The 9,988-nt window shown below is 37.6% G+C and overlaps 1 pseudogene; it reads left to right on the forward strand.

Moving 5' to 3' along the window:
* The first annotated feature begins 481 nt into the window (after positions 1 to 481).
* On the forward strand, positions 482 to 2,402 carry LOC113308302 (annotated as a pseudogene).
* Positions 2,403 to 9,988: the final 7,586 nt, after the last annotated feature.

The raw sequence follows: 9,988 nt of genomic DNA on the forward strand, positions 1-9,988 counted from the left end.
CAATTCAAACACCTTCACATCACTTGCTGAAATAAAATCCCAAGTGAATCCCAGAAACTTTTCCACAGTCCTCACAAAGCAAACTCCTTTCCCCCATAATTTACTCCTTGTTTCCTCACTATAACTAAAAACTAGACTTATTCATATTTCACTTAATTAATAATAAAATTTCTATTAGGTTTTGAATAGCTTCTCAAGGTTGCAGTCTCTCACTATCCACTTTCCATGCATAAATATGGAACCACTAACTTCAATATTCCACTAAGCACAATCACAATCAGCTTCATAGAGGAGCCTTGGAGACTAAGAAATTAACTTCCCCACAGAACCCTAACAAAAAACAATAAAATTTATTTAAATAATAAAAAAATAAAAAGATTTGAGAGACAAGAAGAGACAACAAGAAAAAAATAAATCTAAAGGTAGCTTTTATATATATATATATATTAATTAGCTTATTCCTCTCTTCCTTTATCTTTCCCCTCTCCATCTCTCTTTTCTATCTTTTTCTTTCTTTCTGTAAGCTTCCTTCTTGTTGATATGATTCTCCATTATCTCAACACAAACCCTTTTATAAAAGAGAAAGATCAAAACAAAACCATGGTTTTTACATCTGTTCCTCTCTATCTGGATCCACCCAACTGGCATCAGGTATTATTATTGTTTTTCTCTCTTCAATTTTCTTTTTTCCTCATCTTTGATGCTTAACTTAGCTTGTCCATTAAAAAAGCTAGAATTTTAGCTAGATAAATATTCTTAATTATATGCTCCATCTTTTTGCTTAGCTTATATATACTCTCTTGTTAATTTATGAATATATACCAGATATATTAATGGTTTCTAGGGAATTTTGTTTTTCATTTACAGCAAACACACCATCATCAACCAGCTGAAGGAACCAATAATGGGAATAATCCTCAACTTCTGCCACCACAGCCGCCTGCTCCGAGCAACGCTTGCACCGGTAGCGGTGGCAGTGGTGGGGCGAGCACAATTAAGCCAGGTTAAATGGCTGATCGAGCCAGGATGACTAAGTTACCACATCCAGATATACAACTGAAATGCCCGCGGTGTGATTCAGCCAATACTAAGTTTTGTTACTTCAACAACTACAGTCTAACACAACCTCGTCACTTTTGTAAGACATGTCGTAGGTACTGGACTAGAGGCGGTGCCTTAAGAAATGTTCGTGTGGGTGGCGGTTGTAGAAGGAACAAGAGAACCAGCAAAAGTAGCTCAAAATCTCAAGCTACAACAAGTGCTAGTTCTACAAGATCAATTCCCTCTAATAGTTGTACTAGTAGTGACATGATAGGCCATACTTCCGCTCATCATCAGCAGCAGCACCACCACCAACACCAACAATCTTCATCTCAAATACCTAATTTCATGGCTTCGTTACATAATCTTACTGATCATTATGGGGCAGCCGCTGATTTAGGTTTGAATTACGGCACTGGAAGCCATACAACCCCAACAGGAGCTGAGGTGGATTTTCAGATGGGAAATGATAATTCAGGAAGTGTCGGTCATGGTAGTATTAATTTATCTTGTAGAGGGGCCGATCAGTGGCGAATTCAGCAACTTCATAACTTCCCTTACATGTCATCTTTGGAGCACCAGTCACCTTTAGGACTTTACCCTTTTATTGATCAAGGTAGTGATCAAGCACAGAGTTACGTCACTAGAGGATCAATTGGTCAGATTAGGGCTAAGCCATCAAGTTCATTGACGATGCATGGACAAATACCTTCAGTGAAGATAGAGGCCGAGAATAATCAAGGATTGAATTTATCAAGGCAGTTTTTGGGTATTCCATTATCATTAGGAAATGACATTCAACAACATCAATACTTGGGTGGAAGTAATGCCTGGACAGATCTGTCGGGTTTCACCTCTTCTTCAACTAATCATATTATGTGATTTCGACCTCTCTTTGTCCTATGTCGAGCCTAGCTAGGTAACCAAACTTTTTTTTATGTCTTAATATTACATGCATCATACAAATAGAAAAAGATATAGACTGTCATGCTGGAGAAGTAAAGGTCGGCCAGCCGTCACTACTGATCAACCATCATCATCTTAACCTGCAAGAGCAACATTTGAAGTTTCCATCTAAGACAACGAACTTCCTGCAAGAGCAACATTAGAATTGGTAGACTTTTTTTTCTTTGGTTTTTTTTATTATCTTGTTGTTTGTTTTATATTTACCAGTATGTTTTACGTAAATGGGTGTATGAGTTGCATTTTCGGTATGAGTTCATAGAGTTCAATGTTTCATGAGAAGTGAGAACTAAATGATGTAATCAGTTTTTTTTTAAAGCCGTAGTAATGAATTAGTGATGGGTAATTTATGAGGAAAGAATCATCACTATGCAATTTTCTATCACAAATAGTTTTGCTTAATTTACATGTGTGATCGTTTCTATAATTTGGTAAAGTTTTCGTAATGTTTCGCGATCAATTTGATATCCGTTCTATGTATTAGCTCAAGATATGAAGCAGTGCAGGATAACAAAGGTTGCAGTGCAGGTTAAGTTTTTCAAATAAATTTTCCCTCTCTGCTGTCACGCGTATTAAGTGTGACATGTTCTCACACATATTTTCTGTACGCGTGCCTTTTGATAGTGACTGTTAAGTCGGTCTTTAATGCTGCTTAAATACTTGAGCTTCAGCTCATTTAATCTGTAATGAAAGTCCTGTTTCTGTAAGAAATGAGAAGAAATAATGTCGGCCATTAACTCAGTATTTTTCGATACTGCTTTCAAATCTCATCTTCTTTTCATTTATTCTTCTAGTAATCTGAAATTATCACTCAAATTTCAGTTCAGTAGATTCAGAAATTGCTCTCTCAGATCTACTTTTTTTCTTAATCTTTCATCAGGATTTTCATCTTTTCATCATCATTATTCTTCGATCTTGAGTTGTCTTACTCAAAATCTTCTTTGATAATCTTCTTATGTTACCTTTTACATCTCAGATATGTGATTTGTTTCAAGATTTTTGATTAATGTAAAATCCTACTTCCAACTCGTTTTCGAACATTCCCCTCAATCAACTCAATAACTTTGTTCATCTGAAACTCAAAGAAGATAATTACATCACATGGAAGCATCTTATGACTCCAGTGATTCACAAATTCAAGCTGTTGCATTTTCTTGATGGCTCTCATCCATGTCCTCCACAATATACAAATAAGAGAAATCAGCTTAATGGAATCGAGAATCCGCTGTACACAGATTGGTTAGATGAAGACTCAACCATCATTATTTGGATCAATTTAACGATTTCAGACTCAGTGATTCCTTACTTCTCTCAGGTCACCACATCTCATGAGCTATGGAGCAGTATTGAAGCAAGACTTGTAAGAGCTTCTTCAACTCACTCAATTCAATTGCGTACGAAGCTTCTCTCCATAACACAAGGTACTAAATCAATTGCTGCTTTGATTACTGAGATCAAACTTTTGTCAGATCAATTAGCTGCTGGTGGAGAAATTGTTTCAGACAAGGAATTAGTAGTCATCACTTTGAAGGCCTTAAACTCTGATTACATTTCATTTGCTACCTCTATGAGACACAGAAATCCTCCTATATCTTATATTGAGTTACATAAGAACCTGCTCAGTGAAGAGGTTGTAGTTAGTGAGAGAGATCTTACTCAACAAAATGAATCTAATGCCAAAGCCTTTCTAGCTAGCAACAATAGACAACACTACAGGGGATCATCTTCTCACTTTAGAGGATCTTACAGAGGAAGAAGCTACAATGGTGGAAGAAGTTACAATGGTGGTCGTTATCCAAATCCAGCTCTCTTTAGAAACTCCACTGGTAGAGGCTATTCAGTTCAAGATAAACCACCACCTTGCCAAATTTGTGATTCTCCAAATCATTTGGCTCCTAACTGTACTTAGAGGCTCAATTTTTCTTATCAAGGAAGATCTCCTCCACCAAATCTCAGTGCTATGTTGGCTGCTGCTGATATCTTTGATGAAGAAGAATGGATTGCTGATAGTGGAGCTAATTGTCACATTACTTCTCATCCTCAGCTACTTCAGGAGTCTACAACATATGATGGTTCTGAACTTATACAAACATCAAATGGTGCAGGTATGACTATTTCTCAAACAGGACACTCTAGTAAAATTGTTAATGATCATTCATTTCAACTTAGTGATGTTCTTGTTGTTCCTCAGTCATCCCACAATCTCCTATCCATTCACAAATTTACAACTGATAACAATTGCTCTTTAACTCTTGATTCTCATGGTTTTACTGTGAAGGCTCTGAACTCTGGGAAGACTCTCTTCCAAGGTCCACATAGGGATGGCTCTATATCCGATCAAATTCACATCATCACCTCATGCTCTCACTTCAATAATAATTGACAATGTTCTGCTGCATAGAAGATTTGGTCATCCATCTTTTCAAACATTACAAAAACTTTATAGGCTGCTAAATTTCTCAAATATATACAATAAACCATTTACTTGTATTGATTGCAAACTATGTAGAAGTCAGAAATTGTCTTTTAATCTTTCTTGTAATGAATCTAAACAACCTTTAGAGTTGTTACATATGGATCTTTGGGGGCCCTGTTCAATTGAATCAGTTTCTGGTAGTTTGTACTATGAAAATGTTATTGATTATACTAAGTACTCTTGGATTCTTCCTTTGCATTCTAAATCTGATTTTAAACTTGCCTTCACTTCTTTTGTCACTAGAATTGAAAAGCTTCTTTCTCACTCAGTAATCACCATAAGAACTGATAATGGAGGTGAATTTTTAAACAATTATCTAGAACCATTTTGTGCTCAAAAAGTCATTACTCATCAGTTTACTTGCTCTCATACATCAGAACAGAATGGTGTAGCTGAGGTTAAGCACAAGCATTTATTAGGAATTACTAGAACTCTTTTATCTCAATCAGGATTACCTCATGCTCATTGGGTTGAGGCTTTACATACTGCCAATTTTCTTATAAACAGACTACCAACTAAGTCCTTAACTTTTTCTACTCCATTTTATCATCTCTTTCACAAAGTGCCTGATTATTCTTTCTTGAAGGTTTTTGGTTGTTCTTGATACCCATGGCTTAAACCTTATACATCTAACAAACTAGAACCTAGAAGTAAACAATGCATATTTCTAGGATACAACCTTCAACATAAGGGTTATAGATGTTTGGACCCTCTTACTGGTACAGTTTATGTCTCCATGCATGTTTCATTTGATGAAACTTCTTTTCCTTACAAACTGTTACCATCCACTCAGTCTTCCAGTGAGCTATTTCCTCCCTCTCTTGACTCAATCTTACCAATTGCATCTTCTTCTGAGTCTGTTCCTCCACTCACTTTCCACCTATCTCTATTCCTTCCAATTCTCCATCCTCAATCACTGTGAATGATCATTCAATGATTACTAGAGGAAAGAATGGTATTAAGAATCCTAAATCATATTATGGCACTTACCATCCTCTGGATGTTGCATTACTTGCTCAAGACACCAAAATACCATCTTGTATAAGTACATCTCACAAGGAAGAAGTCTGGAGAATTGCTTCTGCTGCATAATACAAAGCTTTAGTTGATGCAGGTACATTTTCTTTGGTTGATACTACTGGTATTGATAATGTCATTTGATGCAAGTGGGTCTTCAGAATCAAATACAAACCAGATGGTTCCATTGATAAACACAAATCAAGGTTAGTGGCTAAGGGTTATCATCAACAACAAGGTGTTGACTTTGAAGAAACTTTCAGTCCTGTTGCTAAACCTACAACTATTAGAGTCATTCTCTTAATGGCAGTGCGGTTCAATTGGAAAATACACCAACTTGATGTCAGCAATGCATTTCTTCATGGGGATTTGAAGGAAGTGGTGTATATGTCACAACCACCAGGATTTATTGATGAATCAAAACCCAATCATGTCTGTCTTTTACACAAGGCCATCTATGGACTTAAGCAGGCACTCAGATCCTGGTATGACAAGCTTAGTGCTGCTCTCATTTCTTTACAGTTTGTCAACTCTCCATCAGATCCTTCTCTCTTTGTTCACAAGGTGGGAAATCAGCTCACAGTTGCATTGGTGTATGTTGATGATATATTACTGACAGGAAGCTCTACTAAGTTTCTTCAATCTGTCATTTCTCATCTCCAACTGAAGTTCCCAATTAAGGATCTAGGAGATCTGCATTATTTCTTAGGACTTCAAGTCAAGAGGAATTCCAATTCACTTTTTCTATCTCAAACCAAGTATGCAGTTGATCTACTTCAGAAATATCACATGGAGGGCGCCAAACCATGTCAGACACCTATTGATGCCTCTGAGAAACTCAATAAAACTGATGGTGACTTATTGGATAATCCTACTGAATTTAGGTCCTTAGTTGGAGCTCTACACTACTTGACCTGGACAAGGCCAGAAATATGTTTTGCTGTCAATGTTGTCTGTCAGCATATGCAACATCCAAGAATTCCACATCTGATTGCAGCAAAAAGAATATTGAGATACATTAAAGGCATTGTTGGTTATGGTCTTCACTTCACCAAAGGAGATTCTTTTCTTCTAGGCTTTTCTGATGCAGATTGGGATGGCTGCCCTGATGACGGGCGCTCTACTAGAGGATATTGCATATTCCTAGGTTCTAATGCTTTATCTTGGTCCTCCAAGAAACAAACTACAGTTGATAGGTCCAGTACTGAAGCTGAGTACATAACATTAGCAAACAGTGCAGCTGAAGTTGTCTGGATTTTCTTTATTCTCAGAGATTTACACTTTGCTCTCATTCGTGCTCCTAAACTGGGTTGTGACAACATCAGCTCTATCAATCTGGCCTCAAATCCAGTTATGCACTCAAAAATGAAGCATGTTCATCTAGACTATCACTTTGTCAGGGAACTTGTGCAAGCCAAAGCTTTGGATGTCTTTTATGTGCATACTCTTGATCAGCTGGCAGATATTTTTACCAAAGGGTTACATGGTCCTCGTTTCAAGATGCTTCGTGACAAGCTCGCAGTGGTTGCACCACCCATGAGCTTGAGGGGGGATATTAGCTCAAGATATGAAGCAGTGCACGATAACAAAGGTTGCAGTGCATGTTAAGCTTTTCAAATAACTTTTCCCTCTCTGTTGTCACGTGTATTAAGTGTGACATGTTCTCACACATATTTTCTGTACGTGTGCCTTTTGATAGTGACTGTTAAGTCGGTATTTAATGCTGCTTAAATACTTGAGCTTCAGCTCATTTAATCTGTAATGAAATTCCCGTGTCTGTAAGAAATGAGAAGAAACAATGTCGGTCATTAATGGAGTCTCATTACTATATATTATCATCACTTAAGTTCTTAGGTTAGTGAAGGTACGTCACTTCTCAAACCTGTAGTATCAAGAACGATATACCCTATAATTCGTGCCTAAGAATAAGTTTGTTTAACTTATAGAATCTGTCGGATTAATAGTTGCTATGATCTAGATTGATTTGGTCATAAACTTAATTAAGAATGTTAGATCACAAGGTTAATTAAGTATCTTTTGATTTTTTGAGGTAGGTAGCTCAACATTCGGCGCATAGAAACTTGTTGAAACACTCTTTAGATATCTTGGACTGATACAGTAAGCTGATCACATACATTCTTCTTCTTTAGATGCTTCTTCTCCCAAAATGATGTTATGCAGCAATTTCAAGAAATTATGCATAGGCTGCTAAAGTATAGTACTCTCACAGACATGATCTATGTTGTGTTACTTTCTCGTAGTTTGAGGAGATTTACTTACTCATCTGACAAGTTAGTTACTTTCCCTTCTCCAAAGAACTCACAATCCACTTTATCCATTTAGGGTTTTCATGTGTGTATATATATCCATATGAACACAAGAGATCTATAGCTAGAAAATAATGCATGGAAATTAAACTGGCTAGCGCTATCGTATAGCTAGGGTCTTTGTTTAATTCCTAACCAAACATGTTCATCATTTCCTCATCATGCTTGATTAGCATTAATCTATTGCTCCCATAATCTTCTAAGAAGCACGAATATTAATGATTCCTACCTCTCCCTTGGAGTGAATATGACGGATTGTTTTATGCTTCACTTTATGTCTTGTGAAAAGCAATAAATCACATGCATTATGCAAATATACGGCCAGATCATCAGTAAATTATCAACCAAAATACGTGAAAAGACAGCCTTATTCCTACCGAGTCAATAGTTTCTTTATCCATATGTTTGTTCGCGTGTCTATGTTTGTCCACTAATTCAGGCCATGTTGAGATTGTTGGTCGCTAATTATATATCACTAAAAAATAAGAACAATTTTGCTCAGAGTGTGACTGTAGGAAAAGAGCAAACCAGCCACAGAATAAAGAGAAGCAGCATGCAGCTAATGAAGTAAGAAGGTTAGGACTCGGAATTCCAAGCTGTATAGCTAGTACAGTATAACGTGTGATAATCGATGTACCTAAATATATTTACAAACTTGGAACTGAACTTGAAATTATGGAATGAGTCATTTATTCTGCTTCCACTGGCGTGATGTGATTTTCTTTTTGTAATTACCAATCAAAACCGCTTTAGCTTTTGCATCAGAAGACGTCCTTGTTACCATCTATCTCAGTCTCTCTTCAGGAAGTCGGAGCCCCGTGATTCCAAAAATTGTACTGTGTTGGACCTAGTTAATTCTATCACGTCCGTCAACATGTGCTCGATTAGTTATGTACATGTTGATGGTGGACTGGTACACTCGAATCACTTCTGACTAGCTACTCTCCAACTAACTGACTAGGTACCAAAAACTAAGAACTGGTCGGACTAAGTGACCGGCCGTTGAGAACAAGGCCCACTCGCCCTAATCACTTTAGAATGTTGCATTGTATGGTTGAGTACTCCTACGATAGATGCTAATACACTTAACTGGCTTCTATGGGGCTGAAGATGCTAATCACTTAACTGGCCTCCATAGGCTGATTAAGGCCAACTAAGATGTATGAAGTACACTTAACTAGCTTTAACCAGCTAATGGCTTTCTTCCCGATTTTAAAGTTCAAAAATGAATTCCACCCATTATTATTTTTTACTATCTCCGTTTCAGAAAGATAGGTATGTAAATACCCAAATATTATTATAGGGTTATAAGGAGACTAATCCCAACACAGAATACAATTATATGGAGAGCTCTGACTCTTTCTGGGAGGATTCTCTCCTTTTATAGGCAAAGCCTGACATACAGATACCGTGCACGTGTACACTAATACCTTTTCTAGTAAGTCTTTTATTATTAGCCGTACACATGTATTATTATAGTTGGGGTTATTTGGGCACCTGACGACCATTGTCTTCGGGGGGACCCGTCCTTGGATCAACCCACTCATACTGCATCGTCACTCATGGAGACCCCGGGCCTGGCAATGGCGGCTTTGGCTTATACCTAAAGCCCCCCTTCCATTATCCTCCTCGGCTCTTGGCCAAAAATCATGTGTTTACATCAGCCACCTGACTGTATTGTCGAGGCTTGCAGACTCGATGGTCAGTCATGTCTTTCCCTTGAAATATATCTTTTGATAATCCCTCTGGTGAAGCCCCCGGCTAGTTGCAATTTTGGGCTTAAATTCCTTAGATTGGTCAGAATTTCCCTTTTGCAAAACCGACTCCATGTTCAGTTATCAAGACGAGGATTCAATCAGGGAAAATTTCATTTAATTATGTCGTTCCAATTTCCTCTTGTCGTTTCATTCTCCATTGAATACTCGCCACGTGTGCATGCTCGGCTCTTCATCTTTCCACTACTGTCCTCATATAAAATCTGTCCCTTCTTATTCTTCTCTCATTTCTGTTTTTGGCATTTTCCTCCTCTTCTCTTTCTCTCTCCTTCTTTTCTGCTATATATTGCCTTATGTGGCGTGATTGACCCCGGCTGAAGGATGGAACAGCCGATATCTGGTGCAGGTAAATCGATGTCAGCAGAGGATTCTGCGGAAGTAAGGAGGAC

The sequence above is a fragment of the Papaver somniferum genome, chromosome 9 (assembly GCF_003573695.1).
Source record: "Papaver somniferum cultivar HN1 chromosome 9, ASM357369v1, whole genome shotgun sequence".
In the NCBI taxonomy this organism is placed as follows: domain Eukaryota; kingdom Viridiplantae; phylum Streptophyta; class Magnoliopsida; order Ranunculales; family Papaveraceae; genus Papaver; species Papaver somniferum.